The 15,115-nt window shown below is 47.0% G+C and overlaps 1 pseudogene; it reads left to right on the top strand.

The window, feature by feature from the left end:
- The first annotated feature begins 2,229 nt into the window (after positions 1-2,229).
- LOC120645495 lies at positions 2,230-3,559 on the top strand (annotated as a pseudogene).
- Positions 3,560-15,115: the final 11,556 nt, after the last annotated feature.

Below are 15,115 nucleotides of genomic sequence, written 5' to 3'. Positions count from 1 at the left end.
CATTCCTTCTCATGTGAGGCTATCTAGTGGGCCATTTGATCCTTGTACGTAGTTGTGCATTTTGCCTTGATCTGTGGAGTGTGTTTCCCTACTTATGAAGTGTGTTTTCTCCGTTAATTCACATGCATACAAATATTTAGCAACACTCATAGAAATGGTCAGTAATAAACCCCTACCACTAGGTTGATGGTCACATTTTATGTATTTATGCAAGAGTTGACGGCCTAAATTCGGTACTTAAGAGTCGTCAACAAGCGCCTATCATGCATGGCCGGCCGCCGAGCACCTCCGATGGTCGCCCTGCCATCTGCCGTTGTACGGCCACAACACGGCCGAGGCGACAGACGGAAGCCGCCGCTGGTATAGGAGAAGGCGTCGGTGAGGGCGCCACCGTGGCCGGCATAGGGGCGGGTGCCGAGGGTGTCGCTGGAGGCGTCGTGGGGCGGACATCATGTTCGTCAACACCGCCTTCAACTTCGAGTAGAGTTCTTGGTGAGTTCTGTCTCCAAGGTGAGCTAGTGTGGTGTTCAGGTCGAGTTGTGTCCAGAAGATTAAAGCGTGCGTTCCTTCTTTGAGTTGCAAAGGAGTGAATATGAACAGAGTCTGTTCTTACATGACGAGTTCGAAGTTTTGGCATTGTGGCCTACTTCCTCTTTTCTGGCTCCCAGTTCTCGGCGGGTTCAGGCGACTCGGCAAGTTTTTCTCTCAGTGGAGAGCAAAGTGCATGATAACGTGTTAGAGTAGAAAAGTAAAAGAGAATGGAATGTGACAAGTGTCTCAAGTGATTCTCATTGATGGAATTGTTTATATATATATATATATATATATATATATATATATATATATATATATATATATATATATATATATATATATTGATGGTGGGTGAGTACAGCAAACAGGTATTCAAGGGAACCCCCGTTTAGAGATTCGTCTAGGGGTATAACACGCAGCGAAACCCCCTTGAGGGAAGCGGTGAGACTATGATTTTTCGACAGGTTCAGGTCGCCCGGAGGCGTAATACCCTACGACCTTTGAGCTTGTACTTAGTTATTGTTCTTTGTGTTCAGAGGATCCGATCCCCTTTGCCGTTCTGGGACCTTGTTATTTATAGAATACAAACTACACTAGGGATATTCTTCTTCTGGTGCGAACACCCCACGTCGGGTGCGGGCGCCGTCCTTCAACTTGTCCTGCTTCTTGTCAGCCACGCGATCATTGGGTCGGGCCTACCGCGAGGTGTCTGGGGTGCACCCCGGGAGGACCGCGACACCCCAGGAGATCCCGAGGTGCGCCCCGAGGAGTCGCCGGGTGTCCTGGGGTGGTCTTCTTCTACCTTGGAGGGCCCACGCCTCGCCCGGGATGACGTCGATCAATCCCGGGAAGGCGGCCAGGATCAGGTCAGGAGTTACCGTGACAGGACGCGCGGTAAATGGAGGTGGTCCCCAGCCACCGTCCATTTACCCCTTGATGTGACGTGGCTCAGGGATAAGCCTCCCCAGCCGGCTCTCCGCTGTCTGAGCGCACGGCTCTACCGGGCTGGTGTCTTCGATGGGAAGGAAAAGAACCTCCCCTGGCCGGCAACGCAGCCCGGGCCTCGCCCAGCCCGGCCGGGGCGTGGAGCCCAAGGAACGCGGCCCGCCTGGCCCATTCCCCTTCCGCATGGGACGGGCGGACAGTTCGCCGTCTGCCTGCATGTTTATCCGGTGGAGTGGGGACCCCGTTCCCACTACGCTGACATATATATACAAGCCTAAAGGGCATGGTGTCTTTTGGGGTTGTCCCCTTGAAGTTGGTCCTTTTGTGTTGACCCTTTCATGAAAGTCAACTACCTAGTTAATCTAATTAATTATTACAAAAACTGATAACTGATTCTAGTTTCTTCATAACAATATGGACATCTACAAGTCATGTTGGATGTGACGACTTCGTAGTAAATGAATAATAGTATGGGCTCTTACACTCTACTTGGTCTTCTAGGAGAATTAGGAAATACAGATGATATATAGTATCCATAGCCATAGTAGACGCATGAATACCATACATGGTAGTCAGTGTAGGTCTCAAACTCTCGATCTGTGTCCATCAATCCATCTTCATCTCGGGCTCGTTCTGTCATATATCATACAAGGTCGAGGATAGAGGCATAGTCACGCACGCCGGCGTAGTATAGTATATAAACTTATCAGCTTGCAGATTGTGCTTCTTGTTCTAGTTCGCGCTCGAAACATGATTCCCCAACGAGGAACCGCAGGCATTGCCGAGCGCCGTCCCGACGGCGCCGCCCTGACGCCATTCGCGCTCGGCCTCGCGGCCGCCAGCGGCGGCGCGAACCTCGTCTTCTCGCCGCTGTCCGTCTACGCGGCGTTCGCGCTGCTCGCTGCGGGCGCGCGCGGCCGCACGCTCCAGGAGCTCCTGGCCGCCCTCGGCGCCCGCTCCCGCGACGAGCTCGCCGCGCTCGTCGCCGCCGTGGTACGGAGCGCGCTCGCGGACCAGTCGCGTTCGCGACGGGCATGTGGCACGACGCGACGTGCGTGATCCTGCCGGGCTTCCGCGACGCCGCCGCCAAGTCCTACAAGGCCGAGACACGCGCCGTCGACCTACGCAATGAGGTACGTTATTACATATAAATATTAATCTAAATAAATATATATATAATACAATTCGATTTTTCTTGGTATGCAACACTTGTTTTCGTTCATGAATTCGTCGAGATTAATTTGTGCAGCCGGAGAAAGCAGTCTGCGAAATCAACAGCTGGGTGGCCGCGGCCACGAACAACCTCATCGATTCCATCCTTGCTCCGGCATCGTTGCAGGAAGACACAAGCCTCGTCCTCGCCAACGCCATCTACTTCAAGGGCAGGTGGGAGAAGCCCTTCGACGAGGCGGACACCGTCGCGGACAAGTTCTACCACATCGACGGCAGTGCCGCCGCCGGCGTGTGGTTCATGCGTTCACGGTCGAGCCAGTTCGTCAGCGTCCACGACGGGCTCAAGGTGCTCAAGCTCCCGTACAAATCGCCGCTGCCGAGGCAGCAGTACACGGCTGCTGACGACCAAGTCCCCCGGTACTCCATGTACGTGTTCCTGCCAGACGCCCGCGACGGCCTGCCGGACCTCGTCGCCAGGATGACGTCCATGCCGGGGTTCTGGCGCCACCGCCTGCCGGAGACGCGGGTGCCCGTCGGAGAGTTCAGGCTGCCCAAGTTCAAGCTGTCCTTCTCGGGTAGCCTAAGGCGCGTCCTCAGGGATGGCATGGGGATCAGAGCCGCCTTGGACGCTTGGCAAGCCGACCTGTCGGACATGGCGATCGACAACGACTCCGGCATGCCGTTGTTCGCCTACGAGATCTGCCACTAGGCGGTGGTCGAGGTGAACGAAGAGGGCACCGAGGCCGCAGCGGCCACCTTGATGCTGTGTGGCCCTACATGCCCGCCGGGGAGCCCACCGAGGACAGTGGACTTCGTCGCCGACCACCCATTCATGTTCTTCGTCGTTGAGGAGGTGTCCGGAACAATCATGTTTGTCGGGCATGTCCTTGACCCAACAAAATACTAGTTGATTACCGCCAAATGTGACCGGTATAAACCCTAAAGTGACATTGTCAATTGTCAATCAGAGCAGTCTAATTATCTCAGTAGTGTTTAAGGGTGTTATCACTGCTACAATAATAACTATTAACTGAGGTGGGCAAAATCTATTTACCGAGGCGTTTTTCGTAACTGCCGCAGAAGGCCGCGCCGCCGCCGCCACATGCCACACTACCGGTGCTACAGACCGCCATGCGGGAGAAGGGGAGGGAGGAGCCGCCGTCGTGACAGAGGAATGAGAAGAGGAGGGAGGGAGAGGAGGATGAGAGTCCAAACTCTAACTCAGATATATATATTTGGAATATTGTTAATGTGCTTTCTGGGCTAGCGAGGTGGGTCTGATTTATCGAGGCGGTTAAGTTACAATGTCTGTCTCGGTTAATGTATTAACCGAGGTGTTTACGGTAAAACAACTGCTTCAGTTAATATACATTAATTGAGGCGAAAATTTTAAGGCGCCTGCTTCTATTAATCAATTTTGCGAGACGGTTTTTGGTAACCGCTTCGGTTAATTAAAAATAACCACATCGGTTAATCACAGGCATTAATCGAGGTGGTTAAAAATTGTGTCCGCCTATGAGGCCATTTCTAAAAGTGGTGGTTAACGCTTCTTTGTAGTGTATCCGAGATCAATCTACATATACAAATGGGTTTCAGGGCGTCCACAAGAATCCACGGTGCATGCAGCATTTTGATTTCTTTATTACTGCGGATCCTGGTTGGTCAATCAAATTGTGCGTCCTTTCTCATGGCTGGAGTGAAAATTTTGTCTCGTGTCTCAAAACTGAAAAGTTTCCACCGGTGGCGTTCGAAATGTAGGAGGCAAATCTTGACCGGACCAAATACCTCTTAGAGCCAAGTATTATGCACTACTCGAGAAGGACCTCCACTATATTCAGTAACGGACCAAAATTTTATCCGTTTCTATAAATAGTGCTCGGTTACTATAACAACCGACCCGTTTCTAAAAACACATTTGTAACGGCGGGTCACCCCATCAACCACCCCTAAAAATGTATCATTTTTAGGGGGCGGTTCATCCCCTCACCCACGCCTAAAAATGATTTTCAGATTTATTCAAAAAAATTGTAGGGGCGGGTTAGCAGGATATTACGGAGTATCTGGGTATCCGATCGGATGTCCGATTTCTTCCAAAAAATGTAATTAAGTCGAGAAAAATTAAAAAGTGAATTTTTTACCATAGGCATATTTCGATCTATAGGACAAGAGTAGAGTGAGTATATTTCGGCATATATAACAATTATGAGTGTGGAAAGCATAAAGTAAGTCTTGAACTGTATGAGAGTAGAGTGAGTGAGTTATACATTTTTGTTTCACACTCTTAATCACATGTTTTGAAATATAGATTTGATATTATTTTAATTTTCTACATGTTACAATAGACTTATGGTAAAAATTTCACCTTTTATGGATATATTTTCTATATGTTTTCATTTAAATAAAATTTTAGAATTAAAAAAAATTATTTGTAGGGGCGGGTGAGGGGGTGATCCGCCCCTAAAAATGCATTTGTAGGGGCAGGTCATCCCCTCACCCGCCCTTGAAAATGATTTTTAAATTTATTCTAGAAATTTGTTTAATTTAAAAAATAGTAAAACACATAAAAAAGGTGAAATTTTAGCATAAACTTATTGTGATCTATAGAACTAGAAAAAATATTAAATAGGCTTGTGGTAAAACTTCATTTTTTTAGTGTATAAAGTGATTATGAGCGTGAAAATCATAAAATCAGCGTCGAGTTATATGAGATAGTAGAGTGAGTGAGTTATATATTATGGTTTCATATTCTTAGCCATTATATACGATAAAATATGGTTTAAATATTTTTAAAAAAATTCTACATGTTTCAATAGACTTGTGGTAAAATTTCAATTTTTAATATATGTTTCTATATATTTTAATTTAAACACAATTTCAGATAAAATAATCATTTGTAAAAGCAGGAAGGGACATCACCCGCCCCTAAAAATCTATTTCTAGAGGCAGATGATGCCACGACCCGCCCCTAAAAATTGCATCCATGTAATCGATCCGCACCATACCAGCAGCAGCGATCCACATCCCCACGCCAGTAGCAGCACATGCAGCAGCGCGGGCGTCGTTATCTCTTTCTCCCGTCTCTTCATCTCCCACCCCCCCTTATCTCTTCATCTCTCTTTGTTATCTCTTTCTCCCCCATCTATTCCTACCTTCCACTTGCTTCCCTGCAGGCCACAGACCAAGGTTGCGGTGCGCAGCAGCTGGCGAGCATGGACGCGTGCACGGCGTGGCGGCCTACGGCTAGCAGATGGCGCCCAGTATAATGTACACACGTAGCGCTCGTTTTCTCTCTCTTTCTTGCTTCGCCAAAGGTGTTGCGGTTCGATTGTGTGTGATGATTTTATCTTCCCCTCCTAAAAATGAAAAAAAGTGGATTTGGTGGGCGGGGACTACAACTCCAGCAACAATGTCAAGTTCGGCCTGCCCATGGCGTTCACCTGTGCTAGGAGTGGCTTGAGGACATGGACAACCCCTGTAGGGTCTACGCCGTCAACAAGGACCGGCCGGGCTCCAAAGTCACTGCCGAGACAGCGACCGCGCTCGTGGCGTCTGTCGACTACCTCCTCGCGGACGGGCTTCGACTACAGCTCCCTCTAGACCCTGGCGCCGCCGACCAACGCTGTCATGGCCCGCTTGATGTCGTCGAACTGGGCATGGGCCTTGGCTGGCGTGTCAGAGGTGCGTTCGAGCATCGTGTGCGCCCTGTCGTCGTGGCCACGCATGGGGAGGAGCGGCTGCCAGCGCGGCGGCTGCTAGTGGTGATTGTTTTTATTTTTATTAGATCTGTAGGGGCGGGTCGCGGGGCGGGGCCATTATTTGACGATCGTGCACCGCGGCAGTATTGCGGCGAACGAGCGAAGCTAGAAAGCAGCGCTTGTGCACTAGTAGTTGTAGTAGCGAATATGTATTTGACTTGCCTAGGTGGAAACAACACTCTGGCATTGCTAATTAATTGATTCATCTCTAGTTTCGTGCTCAGGCTTCTACTTTGCCTTCTACTTTATTTTTTTTCTCTTTCGGGACAACGGTTGTGTGGGTGAGTGAATGGGCGAGGGGTTTCACATCCATATGCATGTAGAACTAGTAAGACTGAGAAATAAAAATAAAAAGACAATAAGAGATAATAAAAAAATATGTGAAATAATTTTTTAGTGTCACATTACAGGAGAATAAATAAAAAAATAGATTGGCTATCATTCTAGAGCGTAGAATAAAAAAGAACTGATTGCACGTCCATGTTGTTCATCCAATATCATTATCTTTTTTAACCATAAATATATTTTCAAATTTTCTACTAATATATTTTCAAACTTTCTACACCGTAATCCACAACTTTGTAAATCCAAAACTCTGTACACAAAATTTCAGAACTTTCTACAATTAAATTTAAAAATCTATACTACCAGATACAAAACTTTATACATGAATATTTGAAACTATTTACAAATAGATATAGAACTTTTTACATAAAAACTTTCTACTGGAATAAAAATTAACACTAAGTTCAATAACTTTGGATTTTTCAAATAAAATTTAGTAAAACAAACTCTGAACTTTGCAGCCCAAAATAGAAAACTTTCTGCTAGCATGTTATAAACTTTGTACTCTCGTGAATACAACTATACTCTTCAAAAAATCTGGAACTTTGTGATAAAATATTTTTGTACTTTTACATATAATACTCATAATTAAAAAAAACTTTGCATTCCCATATTGGGAACTTTATCCTAACCTATCATAAACTTTGTATCTCTCTGTTCTAAAATCTTATCTGAAAAAGTTACAGTCTTGAACGTTAGAACATATGAACTTTAGAAATATAACATTACTAATTGTGTACTCCGAACTCTAAAACTTTGTAATTACAATAAAATTAGCATCTAATTTAAGGACTTCATACCATTGTATTTCAAAACACATATGTAGAGAACTGTTTTCACAGCAATCAATCTGCCTTGATCTCCCCTGCTGCCTTGATCTCACCTGAATGCTTATGAAGTGTTGTGGTCCAAAGTCTTGTTTCAGAGCTATCAATGAACCTTGGCCTGACCCATGCAAAATAGGAGTTTAGTAAGCTTCTTGTTAATGTGGACACATCATGGTCACAAAAGTCACAAAAATGAATTCACCATGGTTTAGTAAAAAAAACTACTATGCAAATGTCTTGGCAAAATTACGAAAATACCAGAACTTAAAAGCATTAATTTATTTTCTAGTGGAGAGTGCTAGGCACATCAAAGTAGTACCTTCAAAAACAAAAACTATTCATAAACTTTGTGTTGTCACATCATCAAAAAATTTACTCCTAGATACAGAACTTTGTGTTTCAAAATCATGAACTTTTTAATTATAAACTTTGCATTCTGAAGTTAGGAACTTTGTACTAGCCTATTATAAACTTTTAAATCTTACATATAAAAATTTTAATCTATATATAGAATATTTTCTATATCTCAACTCTCATATTGCACTTCAAAATCTTTGTACTGGAATGTTACAAACTTACAAATTATAAATATAGAACTTTGGTCTAGCATTCAAACTATGGGTATAAACTAAAGAATTTTAGCCCCGACACAAACTTTGTACCCCCATGTTTAGAAATTCTTACTCTTAGATCTAGAACTTTATAGTCACATATCCAATAATTTGTTGTCATATGTCCAATATTTTCTTGTAAAGTTTGTACACCTCTAGGTTTCAAATGATATGAAGGGAACATTGCACAACGAATACAAAATTCTTAAAAACTTATACACCAAAAAAACTTTATGCATCCACAACCTTGAAAAAATAACAAAAAATAGAATTACATTGACAACTTTCTACATTCACGGCCTTCTAATCACCAAACTCTATGCATATTGGACCTTTGTACTAGCACAATTCAAACATTGTACTCTTACATATAAACCTTTTATTCTAATCTTTACATTTTATATTAAGGGGATTACTGCTTGCACATTTCAAAACATTATACTTCTGGATAAAAAAAAACTTTGTAACTCCAAACTTTGCACTATGAATATATGTAACTATGTACTGCCAGATTGTAAAATATGCACTCCACATTGCAAAAATTTATGTTTGACTTTTAAAGCTCTACAAATGGCGCTTGATAGTAGAATCTTGAAAGCTTTTGACTTTTATATGAAAAAACTTTTATAGAATACCTAGCTTCGAATGCACATATTTGGAAACATAATACATATTCATATTTGTGAAAAAACTATGGAGCATATAAACATCACATGTCCAAACTTATAAAGTTTCATTCTAAAACTCGAAACTGACTACTTGAAAACTTTGAACACAACTACTGAGAACTTTCAGATCATGTATATGAAAAATTTGGAAGTGCAGCGTACCCCCCCACCCATGATACAGGGGACCGAAGTGCGACGGAGCTCGACGCGGCTGCCTCCTCGACTCCGGCGTACCCCCCAGGGGAACGAAGCGCGACGGAGCTCGGCGCGGCTGCCTCCTTGTCTCCGGTGTACTGCCCCACGCAGCAGGCGAAACGGAGGCGCGGCGAGCTCGGTGCAGCTTCCGCTTACTTCTCATGCATACTCTGTCTCGGCGCGGATGAATCGCACGGCAAGCGCAGCGCGTGACGTCGAGATCAACGCGGGTCTCTATTGATTCGCCGCCTTGTGTCCCTCAAATCCAGTGATTAGATCCCCTTCGCCTGCACCTCAAGGCTAAAGGAAGGAGAATGGGGAATAAAACAGAACGGGACTAGAATTTTTGAAAATGATGGTGGAATTCGAAACAGTAGAAACTGGGAAGCCAGCCACCGTCTCCATCTCTAAGCAGTAGAAACATGTGGCTGCCGTTCGCTGCAATTGCTTGTGGAGCGCGCTCTATAAGAAATCTGATAGGAACCGCGCGTCGGCCTCACCGATCCACGACAATAAATTATTGTGATTCCTTTAGCAATAAGTATGCGTCTCTATCACTAGTAATAAGAAGGGGGCCACCGTTCGCTGCACCCGCTGGTGGCGCACGCGCGCTCTATAAGAAAATCGGTCGCGGGGTGACCCGTCCTTAAATATCAATTTCTAGGGGAGACCACCTGATCCGCCCCTAGGAAATGCATTTTTAGAGATAGGTAGCACACCTGCCCCTGCAAATAGCTATTTTTAACTACGAAAAGTAGGGGCGGGAGCGGCATCCGCCCCTCAAAAACTGTTTTAGCCACCCCTGCAAATGATTTATGCAGTAGTGATGGTTGGCTGCAAGCTGGCTGAATTACCGCTGGCGGAGAGATAAAAGAAAGCGCAGACAGGCGGCTTGTAGCGGACGGATACGCACACTCGCTCCCATTTGCTGCTCTGCTGTTGTGCTCCCTCCGCATTGGCTGCATGTGCTACTGTGGAGCTGTTGCTGCCACACTAATTGGAAGCCACGCGGGAGTTTATTTCGCCAGGGAGGGGGCTGTATCATTGCCCTTGCTCTTAGGCCTGAGGACCCCTAGACTATCCATTAACTTTTCACTTTTCTTCCCAGACAACGCGAACCATCTTGGCCAGCCAATAAGCACCGCGGTCGCTTGTACAAGTGGGTTTCCTCTCATATGGGCATATGCATATGTTAGCATCTGTCTAAGGGGAGGATCTATAGGGTTTTCCCACATTTTATCCATCGCTGATCAGCGCCCGTGCCTGATGACTTCATCAATCAGAAAATATGTTAGAGCAACTGCTAAATTTAGAAGTTTAGAAGAGAGTGATCATAGGGTAAACCAACGGACTCTCCAAATCCCTATCCGTATTCAAATCACTCGGGACACCAACATGCGCTGTCCCTGCCGTGGTGGTCACCGTCGAGCTCCCGCTCACGCCCCAGCAGAGCCTGCCCGCGCACATTGACACGGCGTGTGAGCTACCAGAGGTGTTCGAGCACGCCCCCGCTGCCGTCACATGCCGCGCCGACTCTGCTACACTCTGCGTGGCCTGCGACACTGACATCCACTCGGCAAACCCGCTCACGCGCCGCCACAAGCGGCTCCCCATCGCGCACTTCTTCGATTGTCCCCGACGTTCGCGGTCGTGGGGGCCTAGGCCCGGGGGGTATGGCGAGCAACGAGGCCGAGTTGCCTCGTGGCTCCTGCTAGAGCCCGACCACAGATGCCTTCTTTGCGAATGTGGCGGACCCACGCCAGCACGGGAGGGGCGGCGGCGCCAAACCACGCCATTGGGCGAGGGGCGGCGGTGCCAGGCCGCACTGGTAGGGGACGCGCGGTGGCACGACTCGTGCCGGCAAGGTGGCAGCGTCGGGCCGTGCCGGCAGGGGGGCGGCGCCGGGCCGCGCCGGCAGGGAGGGGCACCAGTGGGAAGGGGAGGAGCAGAGGGTGCACGGCAATGGCAGGAAGGTCGCGCGTGAGGGATATTGCGAGTGAGAGACGCTGGGCTAGGATGCCTAGCGGAGGGGAGGGGATACCTAGTCAGATAGAAAAGAGAGGAAGGAGAGGCTATTGGATCACTATTTTTCTGGTGTTTCTTCATTTTTACAGATCTGAATGGATTTAGTTAGTCTCGATGTTGCCTCCGATTAGGTTGCATCTGTTCACCAGCGATTGGATTGCATCTGTTGTATCAATCTTAGAAATCTTTGTAATTTGCAAATTAAATGAAACTATTATGGTGAGATATTTTCAAATTTGGGGGTAATCTGTATTCATCATAGAAATCTTAGGTTAAACGAAACGCCGTTTCCAATTATATTGCAGCCGCAGGAGTCCTTTCCTAATTAACTTGGTAATACGTGGAAGTAGAACGCACAATTTCCAAACGAGTATCGGGTTGGACGACGTTAACGCGCGACCCGTCGCGCGGGGGACGCAGCGCGCGACACCTTGTCCTTCCGCTTTTGCCTTCCACGTGTAGTACTCGCAGTACTGTTCTACCAAATTCTTGTCTAACTTTCCTCTCGAGATTTAGGGGATGTCATTTTCATACTACAGTCAACCTTTTAGTATAAGGTAGCTTTCTAAAAAATATCTTATCTTCTTTGTACGAGCTCCATTTTAAATACCGATTGCACCGTTGTGTTCTATGTGATGTGACGATCAAAACTAGATCTCACTTGCATATATTTTGAAAATATTTTGAACTAGTAGAAAGTTGCTATATGTTATGCACATAAGTTGTCATAAAATAGAAGATTTTAGACAAATGAGTTGCCACACATATAATATATAAGTTGTCACACATATAAAATAAGAGCTTTCATAAAAATATTTATAAAATATCATAAATATAAATTGCCATAAAAAATTAATCTATTATAAACATAAGTTGCTATAAATAAACTCTGTCGTATACTAATAAGCATAAGTTGTCACAAACACAAAATATCATACATATAAGTAGTAAATAAGAGTAAATATTGTGAGTTGCCACACATATAAGATATAAATTACTACACATATAATATAATATAATATAATATAATATAATATAATATAATATAATAGTTATAAAAATATTTATAAGTTGTTACAGAAATAAAGTTGGCACAAAATCATAATTTGTTATGAACATAAGTTGTCATAAAAAAATAGAATCGGTCATATGCATAAATTGTCACAAACATAACATGTCATACGCATGAGTAGTAAAAGAAGTAAGTTGTCGTACACATAAGTTTATATACAAATTGCTACATAAATAATTTTTTCACACATGCAAAACAAAAGTTGCCACAAAACAACATCTATTATACACGAGTTGCTCCCACATATAAGATACAAGTTATTGCAAATAAAATCAATCATACACTCATATACATAAGTTGATACAAAACAATAGTTGTTATACACATAGGTTGTTACTACAGTAATATAATATACATATAAGTTGCTACAAAAAAGAGAGCAAGTCATTACATAAGTTGCTACTAGCGTAAAATATCGTTAAAACATATGCAATTGAGATCTAGTTTTGTTCATCTCGTCGCGTATAACACATTGGTGCAATCGGTTCTCAAAATGGAGGTAATATGAAGTAGACAAAATATTTTTTAGGATATCTTCATAAAAAAGAGTCCATTTTCTCTCCAGTGTGGGCATGCAAATTTGTCAGCACACAACAACACGTAGGGGCATGTTGGGTCGCTGGGCTGTAAGCACAAGGCAGATCAAACACACACAAATAAATTGCTGGGCCGTGGAGGACGCAATATAGGCCAGAGATGGGCCGGCGCTTGGTCGCGCACTCATACTGACGCGCGACCTGTCGTAGGTTAGATTTTTCCTATCGGGTTTCCTTAAAGCTAAGGTGTGAACACGAGGTGTTGTGTACTATCGATGTGGGTTGTGGAGCACAAAGGAATGATCATAGTCCACGAGTTGTGACCGTGTTCGCCATGGCGCGCAAGCGGCGAAGGACGAAGTCCAACAGCGCCGGCCTGACGGCGCTCTCGCTCTGCCAGACCAAGCGCCTCGCCCCCGCTGCCGCCGGCGGTGACGCGAACCTCGCCTTCTCGCCGGCGTCCATCTATGCCGCGCTGGCGCTGCTGGCGGCGGGCGCCCGCGGCGGAACGCTCCAGGAGATCCTGCACGCGCTGGGCGGGGAGTCCCGCGACGACCTCTCATATGGGCATATGCATATGTTAGCATCTATCTAAGGGGAGAATCTATAGGGTTTTCCGGGTAGCAAATCGAGACCAATCCACATTTTACCCATCGCTGATCAGCGCCCGTGCCTGATGACTTCATCAATCACAAAATATGTTAAAGCAACTGCTAAATTTAGAGGTTTAGAAGATCATAGGGTAAACCAACAAACTCTCCAAATCCCTATCCGTATTCAAATCACTCGGGACACCAACATGCACCGTCCCCGCCGTGGTGGTCACTGTCGAGCTCCCGCTCGCGCCCCAGCAGGGCCTGCCCGCGCACATCGACATGGCATGCGCGCTGCCAGAGGTGTGCGAGCATGCCCCCGCTGCCGTCACATGCCGCGCCGACTCCGCTGCACTCTGCGTGGCCTGCGACACTGACATCCACTCGGCGAACCCGCTCACGTGCCGCCACAAGTGGCTCCCCATCGCGCCCTTCTTCGATTGTCCCCGGTGTTCGCGGTCGTGGGGGCCCAGGCCCGGGGGGTGTGGCGAGCAACGAGGCCAAGGCCGAGGCCGCCTCGTGGCTCCTGCTAGAGCCCGACCACTGATGCCTTTTTTGCGAATGTGGCGGACCTGCACCAGCAGGGGAGGGGCGGCGGCGCCAAACCATGCCATCGGGCGAGCGGCGGCGGCACCGGGCCGCACTGGTAGGGGACGTGTGGTGGCACGACTCGCGCGGCAAGGTGGCAGCATGGTGGCACGACTCGCGCCGGCAGGGAGGGGCACCGGTTGGAAGGGGAGGAGCAGAGGGTGCACGGCAGGGGCGGGAAGGTCACACGTGAGGGATATTGCGAGTGAGAGTCGCTGGGCTAAGATGCCTAGCAGAGGGGAGGGGATACCGAGTCAGATAGAAAAGAGGGGAAGGAGAGGCTATTGGATCACTGTTTTTCCGGTGTTTCTTCGTTTTTACAGATCTGAATGAATTTAGCTAGTCTCGATGCTGCCTCCGATTAGATTGCATCTGTTCACCAGCGATTGGATTGCATCTGTTGTATCAATCTTAGAAATCTTTGTAATTTGCATATTAAGTGAAACTATTATGGTGGGAAATTTTCAAATTTGGGGGTAATTTCTATTCATCATAGAAATCTTAGGTTAAACCAAACACCGATTCCAATTATTATATTTGCATCCGCAGGAGTCCTTTCCTAATAACTTGGTAATACGTGGGAAGTAGAAAGCACAATTTCCAAACGAGTATCGGGTTTCCTAAAAGCTAAGGTGTGAACACGAGGTGTTGTGTACTATCGATGTGGATTGTGGAGCACAAAGGAAAGATCATAGTCCACGAGCTGTGACCGTGTTCGCCATGGCGCGCAAGCGGCGAGGGACGAAGTCCAACAGCGCCGGCATGACGGCGCTCTCGCTCTGCCTCACCAAGCGCCTCGCCCCCACTGCCGCCGCTGGCGGTGATGCGAACCTCGCCTTCTCGCCGGCGGCCATCTACGCCGCGCTGGCACTGCTGGCGGCGGGCGCCCGCGGCGGCACGCTGCAGGAGATCCTGCACGCGCTGGGCGGGGAGTCCCACGACGACCTCGCGGCGTTCGCCCGCCGCGTCGCGGAGCGCGCCCTCGCGGACCGGTCGCGGTCGCCGCCGGGTGGTGGGCCGGCCGTCGCGTTCGCGTGCGGCGCGTGGCACGACGCCGCGTGGGAGCCGCGGCCGGAGTTCCGCGACGCCGCCGCCGCGGCCTACAAGGCCGAGCGCTTGCCGTCGACTTCAGCAACGAGGTGATGCGATCCCCGAACATGCTTACGCATAAACTCATCTACTAAGAATCACCCTTTCGATTCCTATGAATGCATGAATTGACAAACATAAAATTTATCTCCTTTTGTC

The sequence above is a fragment of the Panicum virgatum genome, chromosome 8K (genome assembly GCF_016808335.1).
Source record: "Panicum virgatum strain AP13 chromosome 8K, P.virgatum_v5, whole genome shotgun sequence".
Classification (NCBI taxonomy): Eukaryota; Viridiplantae; Streptophyta; class Magnoliopsida; order Poales; family Poaceae; genus Panicum; species Panicum virgatum.
Note: the sequence above shows the minus strand (reverse complement) of the source record. Positions and strands in the feature narration are given on the sequence as shown.